At 38.0% G+C, this 22,323-nt stretch overlaps 1 pseudogene; it reads right to left on the reverse strand.

The window, feature by feature from the left end:
* Positions 1-1,137: 1,137 nt before the first annotated feature.
* On the reverse strand, positions 1,138-4,139 carry LOC113276414 (annotated as a pseudogene).
* Between the last annotated feature and the right edge of the window lie 18,184 nt (positions 4,140-22,323).

The following is a 22,323-nucleotide window of genomic DNA, read 5'->3' on the forward strand; positions in this document are numbered from 1 at the left end:
CGTTGCAATGAGTCACCGAGTTGACTCGATACTGGTTTGGTTACGAACTCAGACGAGGGTTAAGTCGTCTTTTACCTAGCAGGTTAACTGCCACATAGCCAGTTAACTACTAAATCCGTTTTTTGAAAAAAACGGGATGGAAAATGTCAATATCGGCCAGTTTATATAAAGATTCAAAAAAACGGCCAGTTTCTTAAATATGGTTCAAAAAGGTGGTTACTTTATTAAAAAGCCTTTCTTTAAACGTGGGGTTTAAATTATAGGAAGGTGAATAGGGAGGTGGAAAAGAGGGAGTCAAATCTAGATTTATGGTTAGAAAATTCTACAAACCCAACCGTAACACATCCAGAAACTGAATTTATAATTGGGAATGAAGAACTCCCAACCTAAATCCCTTTACACCCCATTTTTCACACTAATTTCAATCGATCTAACCTGTTTGAAACACAAAATTAACAAATAAAAACGGGTTTCTCGAAACTTACATCGGATAATCCATGCCAATTTATTTTTCCTGTGGTTGAGGGGTTTAAAACTTTTGTTCTTGATCGATCGAACCTTGGATAATGATTAGATGATATTCGGGTTTTTTTCCTACGTTTGGGGAGATAGAAAGGTAATGGAGAAGAATTTCATTTAGAATGGGTTTTGTTTAATTTGATGGAGAGTAATTTAGACATTCTGCAACTGTCCTAGGACACCTCCCATCCAATATTTTAGTCAGTAGAAATCCATGTGAAGTCCCTCTATTGGAATGTGAAGCCCCAATAATAGGCTTAGTTTCTTTCTGTCTCTCACTTAATTGGGTACGAATTTCCAAAAAAAAAAATGTATTATATGTTGTGCATGGTTGAATGTCGTTTGCCCCAACAGTACATTGATACGTTTGTGAGTTTCTTTCATGGAGGATAATACAACAGTACATTGATACGTTTGTGAGCTTCTTTCAAGGAGGATAATAGGATATAGTGCTATAAGATTTCATGTAACTTCACGGTGAGACTGAAGATTAGGAAGGAGATTTGTCGGGACAAGGTAATGACATCAACACTGGAAGGAAAAAAAACCCAACAAGGTATACAAAAAAGACAACAGTACTCTCATTGTAGGGGTGTCACCAAAGGCAACATTGTACTATTTTATCCTGAAAAGATTAACCTAAATTTTAACAAAAATTAATATTTATATAGGCATCAAAAGTAAAAACCCCAACCAATTCTCTTAATAACAGTATAGTTTATGTTCCTTAATAACCCTGGCTATAACCCATGTAACTGGTACGAGAGCGAAGATTCTGATAATCATATACAGGAGCTCCATAGTCCACAGGTTTCATCACCACCTCATTACGTGTTCCATCCTCCTCCTGAACTGCCCCAAACACAATCTCCTTCGTCGACTCAGTGCTTTGCTCATAATATGTTTGTGGGCCTGACGAATAATGCCTTTGGTAGTGCTGTTGTTGCTGCTGCTGTTGCTGTTGCTGTTGTTGATGTTTTCGCTGTTGCACATCACCCTCCCACCCATTATAACGAGCTCGGCTCTGCCTTACATGATGTGTTTTTTCTGGGTCTTTTTCCATAAAGGCGTAAGTTTTCTTCGGAGTTGGTGTCCTTGTTTCTATTGAAGGCGGGTCATCTTCATCGCGTATGACAAAGCTTTCTTGTAAGGGCTACGAATTTTCACGCCTTTGCTGATTCTGATACTGGTGTTGATGGATCTGTGGTTTTTTTTTTAAACCCGAACAATCCTCCAACTATTTCTGCTGCAGATTCCCCGGCATTGACAAACAGCTTCCCTAGTGAACCAAATATACTTTCTTCTTGACTCTCTTGTTCGTCACCAGTTGGGATTAGTGGTGGCCTTACTGACAATTTGGGAGGCTTCTGATATGGACTTGAATTGATGCTCTGCTTCTTAATAGTTAGATCCTAGAGAAGTATCAAAAGAAACGAGGATATATCTTCAATATTTGATATCATCTAGCTACTCCAGTATTTTAAAATTATAAATAAAAAAACATGGAAGCAGCAACTGGGAATGAAGATGGACTACTCACGTCTTGGGAAGACATCATTGTCCCCACTCTTCGCTGAAGCATTGCAAGCATGTAACCAAAGAAGCCTGCTGCAACAAGCACCACAATCCCTGCAGAGTAGTACAAATTTTAGATTAAAAAAAAAACTAAAAAAGCAGAGGGAAGGATAAACCACTAAACATGAGGTGGTGACTAAACTGCAGTCTTGGGCAACAAGGTTAATTAAATATACCAAGAGGGAAACCAGCTCCATATTGGTTGGCGCAATCATCATACTGGAGCTGAATCTCTCGGATAGCCTTGTTTCCTCTGTCTATGACCAGAAGGGAACAACTGCCCCCAATATAAACCACGTCAAAATCTGTTGAGAACTTTGCATCTTCGCTTGGCCCGTCAACATGAGAACCTCCACGGCCCCAGTTCCCTCCAGCAATAGTTGTTACTCCTATACAAAAGTCAAAACATATATCCCATGGTAGTACTCAGTGTTCCAATATAATAGATTAAAATTGACATCAGATAGACATATTAAAGGAAATGACATACAAGGTGTGAACACATAATTACTAGTGTATCTAATTGCTTTGCTATTTGCTTAGCTATGCTTCTCTGATAACTTAGATCAGATGTACTACTGTAGTACTTATGGTGTTACAATAAATACCAAGAACATATGTAGACTTGGTAGCTAAGATGACAGCGTCAAATGCAAGTTGTGAAATGTAATTTATATAGTTGAACTTTGTTATTATCAATAAATAATGAACGTATAGTGCCCTCTTCTTTGGGATGAGTCAATTAAAATTACCTGCATCACTGATCTTCCTTATCGCCATGTTCACAGTGTCCGCAACGTAGATACTTCCCTTATCATCTACAGTAAGGCCCTTTGGATGATTCATTCTTGCTTCTCGCACCTTCCCATCAACATGCCCAGTGTACCCATCGGCTGAACCAGCAACCAACTTTGGTCTGCTATCTGGAATTCAGTACACAGGATCCAGATTTTAATATGCAAAGTAACTGGATATAAGAAAAGAACTTAATACATTATAATATCAAGATATGACCAATTGGATGAACCAATGGTGACAAGTTTGAGAAAACGTGAATGGTGATGTTGATTGGAACTCGACAGCACAAACACCCATTTTATTCAGACATTCTTATGCCCCTTCAGGCTCGTAACAAATCTATTAAAGCTCTTAAATCAGAAAAGATATAACTGATTACTATCCTTCGGTGTTAAAATGGAGTAGGACTCCACTTGAAGCCAAACTAGAAGACAAGGAAAAATGATAAGAAACAAAGACCAATGGCTTTCACATAAAAGCTGTCTGGAAAATAAGCAATATTGAGCTTCGACTATACAGGAAGCAATGGAGTAGGATTTTCAGAAACAAGACCGAAAGACATTCTGTGCACTTGAGAATTAAGAGTCCGATACTATAATCTGCTTAACAAAAGTCAAATCTTACTCCAATTTAAGATAAGAAATTGAAATTCCACACGACCTAGCAACTTATGAAATACAATGCCTCAAACCAAAATAGCACTATCAACAAGTTGAACAGCATAAATCTCAAGTGATAACAAACAAGGCACAATCAACAAAACCTCAAAACTTTACCCACAACCCAAATAGTGAAAGAAAGATTAAAAATCAATTAGTTTAGAAGAACATTGAAACTTACAGCGAGACAAGGGCTGAGAGATCTTATAGATGTTACTATTAGCAGAATCCAAAACCAGAAGTTCTCCGTTAGGTAATACCTCCACAGAATACAAGTTTACTCCCATCAAATACTGTCTCTACTGTATATCCATTCTCAAACTTCATCATAGGCCTACCAGTAATCGCTACACACAAAACCCACAACAACAAAAACACTCAAAACCAAATCATCAAACAAAAACAAGACAACAAAAGATAAGCACAACAACCAAGATCCTCTCACCTGTTTTTGTACTAGCTTTCAATCCCCTCAACCATTTCAACAAAGGGGCGAGAGCATTTGATACAAACCCACCAGCAATCTCTGTCAACATGAAGTGTAACAAGAGTGTGAAATTTAAACAAACCATAGCTCAAACCAGAGAGATTTAGAGAGATTCAGAGAGAGACTTACTAACAGGAGGAGAAGCTGAAGCAATGGAAAACCCACAAAATAAAACCACAAAAATCAAAAACAACACAAACCCAGGGCCGGCCCTCACATTTTGCTGCCCCAAAGCATACCCAAAAAAATGTTGCCCCCTTGCATACAACAAACTATAGTCTGGAGCATAAGGTGGTGCGTATAAGCTATGTTAGCATCATTTTCTGCCATATTTGAGCCTAGGAATACATATATTGTGTTGCCAAAAGCTTGTCGAATATCAACAAACTATAGTCAGGACCATAAGGTGGTGCGTATAAGCTATGTTAGCATCATTTTCTGCCATATTTAAGCCTAGGAATACATATATTGTGTTGCCAAAAGCTTGTCGAATATCAACAAACTATAGTCCGGACCATAAGGTGGTGCGTATAAGCTATGTTAGCATCATTTTCTGCCATATTTAAGCCTAGGAATACATATATTGTGTTGCCAAAAGCTTGTCGAATATCTTAACTGTACATATAGAAAAGCATTTTTCAAAAACTTATCAAAAGAACCTAGATGGTTTAATTCTTATGCGAATTAGTATTTAGGTACCACATGTTCAAGAGTTTGATGTTTTACGATAGGTCTTGTGAAAATTTTAGCTGAACTAGAACTGGGAGGGCTATTGCTAGTCCAGTTTAGGTGACTTGCATGATATCATGATGATCTCACAACGGGGAAAGTAAAAAAGATCAAACAACCACATTTTGTTGTGAAAATTTGCATTATTTACACTACAAAATAGAAAGCCTCTTGGGACGGCCAAAAAGCGTCCCAAGAAGCCCTAAAACCGTCCCAAGAAATATTTGTGACGGTTTTGTGTCCGTTCCCTATTCTACCGTCACTAATACTTTTTGGTCATACTTTTTTTTAGGGGCGGCCTAAAAATAGCCTTAAATTAATTATCCCATGACTTACAGGAACGGTCAGACCATGAACGTCCCAAATAACCATCTCTAGGGACGGTTTTGAAAAAATGACCGTCCCTAGAAACCACCTGTTTTGTAGTGTTAAGACTCTGTACTAGTGAATCTGGGAGGCTTTACCCTCTAAACAACTCTCTTATTTTGACTTGTCAGTAGAGTAAGAGTAAACACATTCCTAAGAGAAAGAACGTACTTCAAAAGATCATTAGCAAGCTAGAGGCCACCTCAAGAACCTGTTATCGTTCTCTAGCAAGCTACCCAGTGTTCCCAATGCTCTTATTCTCGTTCCCAGTTTTCTCTGGCAAGCTTTTCGGTAATTGAAGGCTAAACTAGCTAAAGATATTTTTATTGATAACCATTGTTTACCAGTTGTGCAACCATTTTCATTGCTTTTCGGTAACCAAAGTCTAAAAACTAGCTAAAGATTTTTTTTTCTGTTGCCCCCTGCCCGTGCTGCCCCAAAGTTAAACTTTGCGGACTTTGCCTAATGGCCGGCCCTGCACAAACCCATTCTTCCCCATTATCAAGAATCACTAAATTTGTGAAAAGAAGAAGATCTATCCAGCTCTACATTCCTCTGAGAGAGAATGAAAAGAAAAACCTCATTTTTGCTTTCTCTGTGCCCTTTTTCAGAAATAAAAAAGTGAGTGAGATGTAAAAAAGACAAAGGATGTGAAAAAAGATGCGACGATTTTAAAAAGAGAGAGATAGTACCTAAATCAGTCTCAGTAGTCAGTAGTAGGAGGTGATATTAATGGGGTACTTTTGTCTCTGTTTAATGGAAATCAGTCAGATATCCAGGAGGATAGTCGATAGTGACGGAATCTATTCTCTGATTATGTCTTAATCCAGATAAATCCTTATTTTAATATCACGCCTTTTCTTGACTACCTTTCCGTCTGATACCCACCTTTTGATTGGTATAGTTGTAAACGGCGTTGAGTTTTGTTGAAGATGCCGTTAGATACGCTAGATAGAATCATAGAAATGTTCTATTTAGGAGGTAAGTAACGAGGTATCACTGATGCGGGTTAGGAGAATGTGCAATTTGTTTGGTGGTTTTACTGCAAACGTATGGAGCACGTGAATGACTCGTGAGAAAATATTAATTAATTGTATTAATTAATAGAAAAAAATGGATGGTTGACGGCTCAAATAATTTATTTACACTCTTATTACACCACTTCATGAAACTTGTGCCCGCGGTTCGTCTTGGTTTGCTTTTCCAGTGATCGTGGATAATATCGAGAAGACAGTTGTCATTGACGCATGAAGGTCAGAATTCGTCTCCATTGTCCCACGCAGGAACGACCTCAGCTCCTGATTATTCTCTTTTTTTTTTTTTTTTTTTTTATTTATGTTGAAGCATGCATTTATATACTACCTCAGGTCCCAAATTAAGTGAGCTATTTGTAGTTTGCACAATTATTAAGGCAAGGAGAAAAGAGAGGTATGTTTAAATATTTTTTACAATTATATTCTCATAGATAATAACTAGTAAAACTTAGATATGATTTATCTCTTAAACTAGCCTTTATTGTGATTACACATAGTTATGTCCAACATTTTCATCTTCATGTTTTTAGATTTATTGGTTTAAATTCTAAATTTATCTGGAAGATGATTTTTGTAGTATTAATCTTTATGATTTCATATATTGCAATATTGTTATGGGATATGTGTGTTTACGTCCGTGAACTTGATTGCCCCATACTTTGTCAAAAGTAAAGTCGTTCGTGAGTTGATATGTATGTATTGATCAAAGAATGAATTGACTTTTGACAAATACAAAAGTTAAGCCTATTATGCCAATTCTTGATGGAAGATAGGTTAAAATCTTTTGTGTTCAAGGATTATGTCTTTTGGATGTCATTGTGCAAATGGTGATGGAAAATAGAATGAGTCCTTGATTATTCCACGGTATTAGGTCGATCTCCGATCCACAATTTGTGTACATACCGTGTTGTTCCATAAGGTGTCTTATGTTGAGCTCTATCGACTGAGTCATTGTTTTGGCATAGTTGTTGTTCCATGAGATACTTTGTGTCGAGCATGACCAATTAAATTGATTACTTTTGTGATTAGTTTGGTTGTGTATTTCGATTAGATTAATTATGGGTTTTCTTGTGATTAATCTAATTGAGTTTTTTTTAAGTCTCCATAAGTTTACTTGTGTTGAGCATTTCCGATTAAGTCAATCATGGGTTCTCTTATGATTAATTTAATATTTTGGATTCAAATTCATACTTGTATGTGATTTGTTATGTCCGAAGAAATCCTTCTTTACTTTTTTAAATTAAGGTCGCTCTTGTTGTTCTTTCGGGAATGAAATTTTATGGGGGTGAGATCTTTTGAACTTGTGCGTAATTGCCAAATCTTTGTGGGGAGTGCGGCTATGGAATATTATAGGGGTTATCTTGTATCTTTAAACTCCTTGATGAATGCTTTGGATTTATGATTGCATCTAAATAAGATGATATATGCTTTCTTTTGGTCATGAAACATCTCGTTCGGAAATTTCATTAGGATACCGTTCTTGTACCTTTGCCAATTTTATTGACAAAAAGGGGGAGAATTAATATGTAGTTCACACTAAAAATACATATGGTTTTCGGATCATTATGTAAGGGGGAGTGGTTTCCATGTGAGATGGAGTATTGACTAAGGAGGAGTGACATATCACCATAGTATTGTTGTTAAAGTTGTGATACAATTGAACTTTGACATTGTGTAATGATACTATGACACGGTATAACAATGATTGAGAACTCTTGTTTTCTCGTTGTTATAGCTACGGATTTTCAACAACGATGATGCTAAACTTACAACCTTTGGGATCATTGAAGTACTTGGAAGTGACGAGGATTTCGAGTAATGTTGAAGATTAGGCATGTGGAATAGGAGCTAAAAAAGTTTATTTATATATTTTTTGTATTCTATATGTATTGATAGTTTTGTCACTAAAATTGACAAAGGGGGAGATTGTTAGAGCATTGCTCGGTCGAAATCGCATGCGTTGCTATCTCAAGCATGTTTGTCAATGTTAGTGATCAAAACTATAAGTCTTGATTTCTAGGCTACTATAGCTAAGGTCTCGGACTAGGATAGAAAGTGTAGTTGAGCTCAAGAACTCCATGGAAATCATCATACAAGACGAAGGACTACTCAAGGAACTGGTGGATCTTCATCGACTAAAAGGTATGTGGAGACTTGAACTTATCTATCACTCAAAAGTCTATTTATCTCCTACATTGAGACAAAAGTCGTTTTGCTATATAGACTTAGATTATACACATTTGGTATTTCGAGCCGAGTTTACCTCGCCTATCGATTTCTTAAAATATGTGTTGGTAAAGCTTTCGCTTGAGCCAAGTTCATCTTTACCTAGTGACGAAAGTCACGTTATGTTTCAATCACTTTGAAAATTGCTCTGACGAAAAATGGTTTGAATAACAACTATATAACGTCTTTTGAGAATGTTTCAATGATTGAAATGAGAGTTTAGACTATATAACCATTTGGAGGATATAAGCATTGTTGTGGAAACACATATATGTATAAGTCCTTATTACTTGAACCGAAGTTTGTGAACTTTGTTGATCAAGTGAACCGAAGAAGTGTGTGAGCTAAGTCCGCGAACCCAGTCCGCGAACTGGCGAAGTTTTCAAACTCGAGAATTTCTGCTGGAGTTTGTAAACTCCATCCGCGAACTTAAGTCCGCGAACTTGAGTAGGTTATGTCTAAAAACGATGTTTAGTGAAATTATCTTTATAAACTAAGGAATGCAATTGCAAACCGTGGCTATAGAGTTCATGAACCGATTCATATGAATCAAATCGTTTTTGCTTCAATTGTGTCTTGTGTAGTACATGAGATTTCCTTGCAATTGAACAACTCTCTAACTAGTTCATTTGAGTCATTTGAACTAGTTATGGTGAAGAAGAATATGGTTGATATGAAAGTTATCATATGGCTAACCATTTGGTTAAATATTGTTGAACCAACTAATGTACAAGTTTGGGTACGATTACACAAGCCCAGGAACGTGCATTTCATTTGTGTATAACAAGCTATGTTTTCGATCTAACGGTTGATAAATATTAGCTTGAATCTAATCAGGTTTTCATCTAACAGTGAATATTGAATGCTTTGTTACCAAGCTAACATTGATTGCAAACCTTGATTTGAAAGACTATATAAGGGAGAACTCTAGCAACTGGGAAACATAATCCCCACACATTCTGTGTGATACTAGTTGTGCTAAGCTAGAGTCGATTCTCCTTTAACCTTTGGTTTCTTCTTTTAAACCAGGTTAATGACTTAAAGACTTCAGTAGGATTGTGAAGCCAGAGCGATACTACTTTTCTTGCAGTTGTGTGATCTGATCTTGATGTTTCTATCGTACGAGTACAATTGTAATAATTGGCTTGAGATTTCTATCTCCAATAGGCAAGATAAAAAGTAATCACAAACATCTTCGTCTCATCGTTTGTGATTCCACAATATCTTTTTTCGCTGCGTCGATTAAGACTATTGTGAGGTGATTGATAATACTAGGTTGTTCTTCGGAATATAAGACTGGTTTATCAATTAGTTCCTGTTCAAAAGACGGAACAAAACTCATAGGTATATTCTTGGGAGACGGATTTATCTATTATCATAGACTTTTCCGTGTGATACAGATTTGTTTATTAAAGTCTTCGAATTTGGGTCGTAGCAACTCTTAGTTGTGGGTGAGATCATCTAAGGGAATCAAGTACGTAGTATCCTGCTGGGATCAGAGACGTAGGAGCATAACTGTACCTTGGATCAGTGTGAGATTGGTTGGGTTCAATTACAGTCCAGACCTAAGTTAGTTTGGAGTAGGCTAGTGTCTGTAGCGGCTTAATACAGTGTGTATTCAATCTGTATTAGGTCCCGGGTTTTTCTGTATTTGCGGTTTCCTCGTTAACAAAATTCTGGTGTCTGTGTTATTTCTTTTCCACATTATATTTTGTTATATAATTAAAATATCACAGGTTGTGCGTTGTTCAATCAATTAGAATATCCGACCTTTTGGTTGTTGATTTAAATTGATTGACACTTGGATATTTGTCTTTGGTACCATCCAAGTTTATCTCTCTTATATTTAAATTGAGACTCGCAGTTTGCTTGAGTAAGATTTTAATCGAGAGATAGAGATAAAAACTCTTTGATATACTTTTTATCTACATTGAGTCTGACTGTCTAGTTGATTCTCTAGAAAGTATATTGGAGTTTGTCCATACAGATTGCTAATAGTAATATTGAGTGTGGTTGTTAGACCCCCTGTTTTTCACCATGAAATAAATCTTAAGGAATACAACTTTCAGTCACTTGACAGGAAACTTATACTTCTTCAAAATACAATGGTAAAAATATTGAAAGAAGTTTCTTGTCTTAAAAAACTGAAAGATCATTCCTCGGTAGAAAGACATAATACATCTCAATCCAACAAAGTCAACTCAAAACAATCTGTTGGAAGAGTTGATAATCGCTTCTGGAAAAAGGTTCCCCCCCACTCATGTCGAAACAATCCTTGTTTACGTGAAAAACAATTCCTGAAGAAAGGGAAAGAGAGAATCTCTGCTGAAGGAAACAATCAGGAATTTTCAATAATTGTTTCAAGTAATAAAGCGGATGTGCATCATAAGGAAATCCTTAGAATGAGAAAATATTATGAAAATCTCATTGACAGAATTAAGAGATATTTGTCTATCTCTGAAAATTCTCACATGAGTACGATTTCTCCACATGATCATAAGTTTAAATCAAGAAAGGATCATTTTCTTGGGAGAAAATACTTTGGGCAGAAATTTCCAAAGAGGAACATGAACTATGTTTCTGATACTCACTGTAAGCAAGAAAAGGCTTACTCCGATGCAACTGTGCACTCTCATCCTTGTTCATGCTCATACTTTTGAGATGAGAAGCACATAAAAATAAGAGCACATTTTTTGTATAGTTTGTATCAAAACTTGTGTGACAAACACTAGATAACTGTGAATCCACTTTTGTCTAAAAAATATTCATGTTTATCATGATGTTCCAAAATTAGGCTTTATTGGAAATTATCGAATTTTAATAAATCTTCCAGGATGAGAAGTTCTGACAAAGGAAATAAAATATATTTTGTATATATTCGAAATTTCCCTAATATTTTCGGTCTGAGTATTGCCTCTTCTTAAGAGATACAATCAAACCCTGATCAATTCTTATTTAAATACCAAGCATGCCTCCAATAACTCGCAGTATTACAATGTTCAATAAGGAGGAACCTCAAAAGGTTAAGGATTGTCAAGGAATCAATACAGAAAGGAAGAAGAAAATCATATCAAAAATCATGTCTGATTATGATTCTGATAGTTCTGCTGGATCTCAAGATGAGACATGTCTGTTGGCTTACAACCTTCAAGATCCAACAGAGACCAAGTGGATACGTTCTGATAGTATGATTGACTATATACAAGGCTTTGAAGAACTAAGAACCAACCTCATAATGACGATTCATCATCAAGATTAGCTCAAGGATAGAATTGAAGAAACAAAAACTGATCTTGCGAGTATGAAAGTTCAATTTGAAAAACTTGAGAAACAGGAAGTTGTTGCAGACAAGCCCCTGGAGACATACTTCAAGAGTTTGAACAGTGAAGAAACTTCATTGAACAACAAGAGCACCGCTATAGATTAAGTTACATGTTGTAATACTTAATCCAAACAAAATAGACATCAGTCTTTGATTTCTTTCAATTATTGTGTAAGGTCTATTGATGAATAAAACTATCTATTTATGAATAAAATTATTACTTTATAATTTTTCTTGTGATAGTTTTTCGATAACATAGCCTGTGCTTAAATGCTTTATATTATTTCTATGTGTATGGGATGTTTGATTTCGGTTTTCATAACCTTAATATTCGATCTCATATGATGTGTGAACCCTTATGGTTTGTGTGGTTTTTTCATTTAGCGGGATTAAGTTCTAGCCCATGTTGGTAGGCTTTACCAAAGGATCATAAGGTGTTCTGATTGAAACTCATATGTGAAAAAGTCACAATATGTTGAATTCTTGTTTAACATAAAAGCATATGTGTTTCGGGTTTTCAACTTTTGCTATTTTCATTAGTTAAAACCGATTCAACCTTTCTCTGGTAAAGGTTGTTGTTGTTGTTGTTTTGTTCTTGCGAGAGGATGACAACATAATGGGGGAGAGTTCTAACTTGAACTTGCGCTTAATGATATATCTTTGAGGGGAGAAGAGGATGTGGAATTTGAGGTGACGAATTTGTTAGTTAATCGTTTTCCTGTTTAAGAAAAGCATGAGTTTATCGCATATATTTTGCTTTTGCTTAACAAAATTCGGTACAATTGATGTTTATTCCATTATGCGTGTATGTATGGATGGATGTGTGTGTGTGTGATTCAATTGTTTCCGGATAAGAAAAATTGGTTTGATATCTTTCTTTATTGTTTGGTATCAATTATTTTAGACTTAACGAAATTTCGGTGCAATTGCGGTGCTTTAATGTCCATGTTTATTTCAATTGCTTCCGGTTAAGAAAAATAATTGTACAAGTCAATTTACTTGGTTTTTGTGTATTGTTTATGGCTTAACAAAATACGGGATTATTTGTTTAGTCCAATTCGATTCTGATAAGAGAAACTAAGTTAATTCTGATCTTAGTTAGACTTATCAAAGTAAAGGATTTGGTTATTCAAGTCTAATCAAATGCCTCGATAAGAAATATTAGTTAACTAACCTAGTATTTGTCTTGTCTAAATGAAAGGTCTAATTTATTGTCTGAATAATTAGTGTCTGATGAGAAAAATAAAGTTAATTCTGATCTTTATTTTGGTCTTATCGAAAAAAAAGAGATTGTACTTGTGCAATCGGTTTAGCAAGGGAACTAAGTTTTCTTAGTCAATTTATTAAATTATTAGGTAAAATTGCTCCGGGAAATTGGTTATCTAAAATGGTATGTGAAACCTTCGTGCTTAACTCTTAAAGGTTGTACAATTCTTTTAGATTGTAAGATCCTATCGTTTTTTGGTATTTGCTCGTACCTTTGTCAATCTGTGACAAAAATGGGAAGAAATTGTTGATGGTGGATTTTCAACAAAGGTCAAAACCGTAAAATCATGATACTGCATGTTTCTGACACGGCTTCAGAAATCTATGTGATGATTCATGTTTTACGAAGTATGATGCATATGTCGCTCGAAAGGCCTTTCCGGAGCGTTCGACGCTGGTCATTTCATCATAGCCTCTATGTAGAATAACGTAATTGGTCGGTTCTCCGTAAGATTGAGAGCTTAACGCCTTCAGGATGTCGGTGACACTCACTGTTCCCTTACTACATAGAGGTATTCGCCTCTACATAGAAGAACGATTGGGCGGTTCTCCGTAGGATTGAGAGCAATAACGCCTTCAGGAGGCCGGTGACACTCACTGTTCCCTGACTATGTAGAGTGTCCGTGTATAGACTCAGGCGGTCCTCCACACATGAAATGTTGAGAGGGAAAAACGTCTTCGGGACATTGGCAACACTCGATGATTCACTGACTATACGCAAGAGATTAAATTTTATGTCATATTAACCACTGAATTCCTAGAAGATAATCTATCTTATCTTATTGCTCTTATTCCATGGTTAAACTCACCACTAGTTCTATGGAATGGTAATAAATAAATGTATTACTCCGATTTCATGATCGAATCCACGGCTGATCTCATGAAATGGTAATAGATATTACTCCGATTTCATGGTCGAATCCACGGTTGATCTCATGAAATGGTAACCACCTATCTTATTACTCCGATTTCATGGTCAAATCTACGATTTTATGAGATGGTAATAAAATTATCATTTTATTATTCTGAATCCATGGTCAAATCCACAGCTGATTCTATGGACTGATAATAAATGATTACTCACTTTTATTGCTCAATTTCATGAATCATTCTCCACCTAAATTTCATAAATTAGTAATAAACACTCAACAATCGGGCATCAGGACCATCACTGAGTAAGCCCCATAAAATGGTGCAAGTGTACTCGACAATGATGCACGACCGAGCACCCGAATGCACGAACGAGCATTGGAAAATATGGACAAACGAGGAATCCTACACAAAATAAGAGAAAAACAATATTAATAAAATAATAAGAGGCGCTCATTGGCCGGGCCCACCGGCTAGCCGTGGCCGGTCCCATGCCTCTCCTATTATTTTTCTTATTTTGTTATTTTCATGAACTCATGAAAACTCCTTCATTCTAGCAACTTTCCTTGTTTGAGGAAAACTCACGGTTTCTCCATATTTTCATGGTTTCATGAGAAATAATAATATAAAATAGGAAAGGTGTTGCGGGACCGGGCAACCTAGCCGTCCGTCCATGCCCAAACCGTGGCCGGTCCCACACCTTGCAATCCGTAGTCTTCTATAATTATTATTTCCCTAATCTCATGAAACTCCTCTGTTTCAACAAAACTCATGGTTTTTCCATAGTTTCACGGTTTCATGAAAAATAATATTATAAAATAGGAAAAGGTGTCGTGGGACCAGGCAACATGGACGGCCGGCCATGCCCTAGCCGTGGCCGGTCCCACAAGTTGCAATCCCTATTCTTTCATAAATATTATTTCCCTCATCTCATGAAACTCCTCAATTTGAGCAAAAATCATGGTTTATTCATATTTTCTCAAATATTGCTCAAATCATGAAAAAGCCAAAAGCCAACATGGTCACACGACCGGCTAGCCTCGCACAGCTATTTTAAATGTTAAAATACTCTTATTTTAATACTTACAAAATATTGATCAATTGAGCATACATGCTCATTCCAACAAAAATCAAGAATTTCAGTCAAGATCAAACTCTTCTGAAAATCCAACATTTTGCTCAAATGCACACCAGAAAATACGGAAACTCTCATAATTGAGACATGGTCATTGTGGTGACACGAGCATGCTCCCTTGACCGACCAAGGGCGGCTCTAAGGATTGCAACAAGCCGGTCCCACACACTTTCACAATTTTAACCTAATTTGCTCAGTTGCTCATATTGGACCCAAACTCTTTTCAACAAACCTAGAGTTTTCTCAAATGACCACTAGGTGGTCCAACGAGCACCAAAGACCGGTCTCATGCCCTCTTGGTCGGTCCCTCACTCTTCCATAATTAGGTTTTGTCACCTAATGCTCAATAGAGCACTATTTAAATAAATGATGAAACCGGCATTTAATCATCATTATTTCACCAACCAAGGACCTTGGTGCACGCTCACTCGAGCACACGGGTACAACATGGACGTCCATCATCCCATGTGATCGTCCCTTCATCACTCACGACCAATTTTCAGCAATTCGTCGAGTGATGAACAATTGATGAAAAATTAGGGTTTTCGAATAGACGCTCCACGAATCACCATTCTGAGCAAAATTCAAGCACTAATAAATTTATGTTGATTCAGCAATCAACATATGGATTAATTAAAATAATCGGTAATCTACCAATATTTTAATTAATATTTTACTGGGTCACGTTATCAATAAATAATTCGTCGAATTGAGAAATACTTGCTCAGTTGCTCAAATATTGATCCATCTATCAATATTTAGTAATTTATCAGTAATTCGTCGAATTCAGCAATACTTGCTCAGTTGCTCAAATATTGATCCGACTATCACTATTATCAGTAATCCATCATCAAATTCACAATTTTTGCCAACACGTGCAATATCAGCATCATTCAAAGAACTACGCATGTTCTATCCATGAATCACTGAGTACTCGTCACTCGTGCTCAATTCAACAACTGACTAATTAATACACGTCTGTCATGCAGACTCCACGACTCGTGAGACATCAATCACGTCACATGGGGGGATATCACTTAGGGTTTTGGTCTGGCGGCATACGGCACGTGGATACATCCACGACGAGAAGTGTGAGTAAGTCGTGCAAACGGTTGAAGGAGTTAGCAAAGTAGTGGGTGAATGATCAACCATGTCTCCGGACGACCTGGAACTGGTTTCACCACAATCTCCCACTTTTCCACTCTTTCACTCAAGAAACCGTCACACTTACCGGGATCAATGTGTTTACTATTCTGACAGTATAAATAAGTCCCTAAATCCATGATTGAGAACAACGAATGATAACCATCATCAGCAATTGTCGACAAAGAATTTCTCGAGCAATTACTCTCAGGAATTCATCAATCTACCAGAACTTATTCGAACTCATCAGTTCATCATTATTGCAGAAACCTTCAACACATCCACAATCCTTGATCATCATTGATCCCACACAATTCTCAGCTTCCCTCCTACAGATCAACCCATTCCCCTCTTTGCGACCGAATTGACTCTGGAATGGCCATTGACTTGGTTTAGGCCGGAGTCCTACAGATTAATCTCTCGAATCTAAGCACTCCCTTTGCAGTGCATCTGTGTGAGGTTGAACAGTTTGCTCGGTTGAGGAGTCTCGACAACACGCTCGTCTCTTCAATTCCCTGAAAAACCAGCGACTAGTTTTTCCCCATCTACAGATTGGCGACTACAGTGGGAGATTAATCTCTCGGTTTCAATCTCACATTTTCGCAAAATGGTTGATCTTAGGCCAGGTTCAGTTACAAATCCTAGCGCGAACAACGCTAGCCCTAGCAACAATGGTGGTATTCCAGAAACCATTCCTGCTTCCAACAATGGTGGTGACACTACTCCTGCTCGAACCAATGTCGAAAATCATCCTCTTTTCGGCCGACATCCCGAGGATGTCAGAGAAAATCCACCCACCATCGCTGATCTCATGAAAGTGCAAGAAACTCTTGCCAAAAATCAGATCGACATGGCTGCGACGCAGAAAGATCTACGCAACTATCTCAAAACCCTCACTGACAAAGTGTTCGAGAAGACTCATGATAAAGGGAAGGCCAAGAAATCATCTTCTGACCCCGAAGTTGTTCCTGTCCATGTAGTTGATGATGATGAAGTCCACAAAGCTGCAGAAACAACAAAGGAGCCCACCGGTTTCATCACTCGTGAAGATCTCGAACGTCTCTTGGAGAACCATGGGAAAGGCAATACACCATCGGTTCATCGCTACCATCCTCCATATCATGTTATTATACAGAGGATCCCTCTCCCAAAAGGCTACACATCTCCAACATTCACACTATACAATGGGACTGGGAACGCTCGAGAACATGTGTCTCGGTTCTTGGAGGCACTAGGTGAGCACGAACACAATCATATTGTGCGTCTGAAGGAATTCTCAAAATCCCTGACAGGCCGAGCATATACTTGGTACAACAATATCGCACCAAGGATCATCTCTAATTGGGGAGAAATGGTTAATGCCTTCTACAGGAAATACTTCTTCGTTTCAGAGCAGATTACTCTTTCTGACTTAGGGAGAATGGCTCAGAAAAACACCGAACATCCGAATGAATATGTGAAGAGGTTCAGAATTCAATCCTTGGATTGTCATGATCCTAATGTTACTGAAAGAAAATTGGTGGACTTGCGCATCAACGTGATGATCCCTGTCTATAGAGCCTTGCTAGAAAATCTCCGGTTTCAAACTTTCTCAGAACTCCATGAAGCGGCTAAGCGATCAGCAACTATTGCTCCAGCTTTATTGGAAAGAATAAAAATTGTCAAAACCGAGGAGCCGCGAGACACTCGAACCAACATCAGACGCCTAGTCAATAAACAATACAATGTTCAACCTTCCATGAATATTGCTGAAGGAGGCAAAAGAAAAGCTGGGGAGCAACAACATAAGAATGCTCCTCCAACGTCCCATCCTACAAAAACACCAAGGAAGTACAACCAAGATAGAAATGTACAACCGCCGGATCAACGTCAACAGAACGACCAAGAAGAGTCAGATTTTCCTTTTCCCATCGAAGAGGTGATCGGGTTATTGGAAGTCTGGATTCAAGACGGTGCGATCAAACTACCTCCCGTCAGAAGAGAGCCAACATAAAAAGAAGCAGGAAATCCACGCTACTGCTGTTTCCACAGATATGTCAGTCGTCCAACAAGTGATTGCAGAACTTTGAAGAGCATATTCAAAGAAAAGGCTGATTTAGGAGAACTGGGGACTGAAGGAGTGCATAAAAATCCTATCTCAATCAGAACATTTACACTCTCCGAGCCGCCGGTCAAGGAATCAGTTCAATCCTTAATTGAGAATGTATGTGAGTTGTTGTACTTGTCGAATGCCCAAAGAAATGATATGTTTGCTGCATTGAACCACATTGTGTCAGGGAAACGATTAGCAATTCAGGAGGCACTCCCCGAATCTCCAGCAAAAGACAAGGAGATGTACGACTGGGGACTTCTCACCACAGTTCATCTCAAAGGAAATGAATTCAAGCGAGCGTTGGTTGATGTTTGGCACTGCTGTTAATATCATTCCTATGAAGACTCTCATAGCCGCGGGCATCACTCGAAAAGAAGCCACTCATGGTCCTGTCTCAGTCAGAGACCGTGAAGAAGTCTCCAGAGACGCTTATGTTACATCATCCTTAAGATGAAAACTGGCTCGACTTGGGCAGAAACCAAATTTCACATAATTAGGGAGGACCCAGGATATGATATGATCCTTGGACGAACATGGATTCATGGTGAAAAGGTAACTCCAACATCTTCAATTGCACATTTCTCTGTTGAAGAAAGCTCCGACTCAGGGGAAAGCTCTGATTCAGAAGAAATATAGGACACTCCACCATTCGAGCATCTAGAGAAAGTCCAAGCCTTGATGGAGCTCACACAAAAACCTGAGGAGAGCGCAAACGATTTCTTCAAGAGGTTCCGCACTCAGGAAAGTCTTATTTCTCCTCATGTACCTGTATTATCAACTTTCAAACATGCTATCCTGGTCCAGGGACTCAATTATGCTCATAACTTGGCTGTCACCAAACGCTATGAATGGCTGGATTCGCCTCAACAATATTACACCAAGTTGTTAGATGCAGAGCCTCTACGGATCCAGCATCTCACAAACACGATCATTGCTAGAATAATGACCAAGTTTGACAACCAATATTCTGGGTACTCTTCCTTGCATGAGTATCCACACGTGCCACAGTGAGCTTCTCAGACCTGGGATCCTAACGTACGAGGAATGCCTAACCATCAGAGGATATTCAAGGCACGAGCGACCCAACCCAACAAATTTCATGAAGGAGATTTAGTTCTCAAAGCAGTTAAACTCAAAGAGCGTTCAAGGAGGAAGCCTAACTGGGAAGGGCCTTTCATGATCACCAAATCCGTGGTCGGTGGGTACTACAAGTTTATCGACATGGATGATAAAGCCATTGTACCAGTGATTCGTGAGAAATAGATCAAAGCTTTTGAAGCCTAAGTCATGGACATTTGAGGTATTGGAGTTCAAGACATGAACGTCCAAAACATCTGGATTTGACATTTAGGATTTTATTTCATTGTATTTTCAATCCCTCTAAAACGTTTGCAATACTTGCATCCAGTATTTGAATTCAACAATTTATCATAGTCTTTATTATGAAGAATCTCTATCAAACCCAAATCCTCAATCACTCACTTATCCAAAACCAATCAAAAAATCAAAACCAAAGTAAAATCTAACATCTCTCAGACGTTCAAGGTTCAATAGACTATGGAAAGGAAAACTAAAGGAAGCCATCAAAGTAAGATTTTCGCTTCTCAGCATTCTCCAAAACTTTCTAGGCTGCTTTCTCCAACTCCAGCTTTTCAGTCAGCTCGGCAATCCTGGCCATTTTCTGCACCACGGTATCACTGGTAAAGGGTATGTTATTCACTACTGCATCCTTGATGGTGTCGATCTTCTAACGAATCCACTTCAAGTTAAAACCAAGTTCTTCAGATTTCTCCAAGTTGTACTCCCAATCAAAGAGTACATCCCGAGTAACAGTATTTCTATCCCTGGTACGAATATCATCTATGACACGCAATATGTTCCCTAATTGCATTATTAAGAAGTAGATACGTTCAGGATCTCTTATAACGACAATATGTCCATACATCTTCCACAACTTCTCATACATATTGGCATACCCAGTGGGAACGCTGAATCCGCCAAAAAATACGTGATATGGGATAAAAGCACCAAATGGAGGCTCACAAACAATCCCTGCGTTACGGTATTCATGCACTATCATGCGGTTCTCAGTGACCGGAGCTATAGGTGCAGATTCTTCTAGAGCAGTTTTTTCCATCCTCAACTCGGCTTCCTCCATTCCTGAAGCCAGCACAATTGGGGTTTTAGTCACTTCAGCAGTATCAACAACAAGCATTTCATGATCTTGAAGTGCAGGGATGTGTGTCTTGTTATCAACAGTTCCAGGCTTGCTCAAGTCGGCATTATCGACTCCATTATTCCCAACTTCGGCATTTGGCACCTAATGAGAAGATTACATGGGATTAAAGTGTTTTAAGCATGGAAACCCAACCCAATCATAAAATCCAGCATGTAAGTGAACTAACACTATCCAAGTTCTCTATTATGCATCCAAGACATGAGCAAATAGTGTGGAAGTCATGAAATACGTTTTTTCAAACAAGCTCATCTGAGGAGATTTTACACTCCCTGTATGAAATGATGAACTGAGAACAATTGGTAAGGAATTTAAGGCTGTGCCATATACCATTCTCTTCTTATGGATGTTCTTTACAATATATCAAAATTTTATAACAATCATATGAACGAGCAAGGAGATATGGTCAAAACATTGGGCAACATACAATCTGAAAAAGTTCTGAAAGTCTGCTGGAAGTTTATTGTTTCGCCTTTTTCAGGCCCTAAACATGCCCAAAAATCAAAAATCTTTCTAAGTAAATCTTGGAAATTTTCTGGGCTTGAAGATACATATGCATACCGCGAAAATCCAACTTCGGACGAAGATTCTACAGTGTTTTTACTAAAAGGCTGAAGTTTGAAATTTTCTGGTGACGTATTTCAGCAAAATTACTCGTATACTCACATGGATTCTCATTCATTCGTTCACAAATCAGCAATAGTATACTTCTATGAAGAGAAAGAAGAGTGGATGCTTACTTGAGGAGTTTCTAAAGTGCTCGGAAGATTAGTTTGGTCGACATCAATGTCAGAAGAATTATTACTTTCTTCCAATCCTGATACCTGGGAACTCTCTTGCTCACTACCACTTGATGGCGGATGGACGGTATGACCGTGTTGATTCTCCGCAACAGTGTCCTCCTGGATACATCCATGATTATTATTACTCTTACTCAAGAAATATCATGATCGATTATGTGAAGAAATACTTTCATCGATTTCTTCATCACTGGATTCGTGAGCCGCTTGCCCAGCAGCAGTAAATCGAAGATCGTCAATACTTGACGGAGCAAAATTCTGTAACGAAGTAACAAACATTTGTTTCATGATCCTGGTTTCACGGATAAGAAGAAATCACAGGGAAAGAAGTTCGACATCTCACCAATGAAACAACTGGGGACTTTACAGCGTTGAACAACATTCTCTAAGGTGATGGTGAACTCTCCCCATCTACATAAGAGAGTGTGAGTTGGAATGTACCAGCGAGCCATCAGAGCCACTATACCTCGCGCATCATGATAAATAAACATGTCTCCAAATTCCTGAATAGCTCTTGTCACCTGTGCACGATCCAGCATACCTCGAACGTGGGGAAAACTCAGTATATGTCTTGCCCATCCAGAGAAATTTTCTAAGGGTCGACGAGAAAGCTTAAATTCTATGATCGAGGCAGAAAATTGTCTCCGCTGAAGATAGAAACGAATAATTTCTAGAGGAGTCACCAATTTCTTCTGAGTAACACCCCTGGGATTTATCAGAAGACGAAATGCTGGGGACTGGATACGTTTTTCACGACGAATATGTTGAATCATGAAGAAAGAATCCTCGGTATTTGGAATGTTTTTAGTTCCAGGTGCTTCCTCCTCCCGTTCTTCATCAACGGCGACCTCATCCATACTTGCGTCGTCTCTGAAGGCATCATTATTCGGAGAATCAGGCATTCTTGCAAAATTGCTGCGACATCCACATTCAGATTTTGTTAACACAACAGAACCAAAGCATAATTAAGATGCTCACAATCACAAAAATGGTAATCCTCAACTCTTACCTATTTTACGATTTCACTACACTTTAGTGATGACACGAAACTTCGAAAAATTGCTCA

Source organism: Papaver somniferum, chromosome 4 (assembly GCF_003573695.1).
Source record: "Papaver somniferum cultivar HN1 chromosome 4, ASM357369v1, whole genome shotgun sequence".
Taxonomy (NCBI): domain Eukaryota; kingdom Viridiplantae; phylum Streptophyta; class Magnoliopsida; order Ranunculales; family Papaveraceae; genus Papaver; species Papaver somniferum.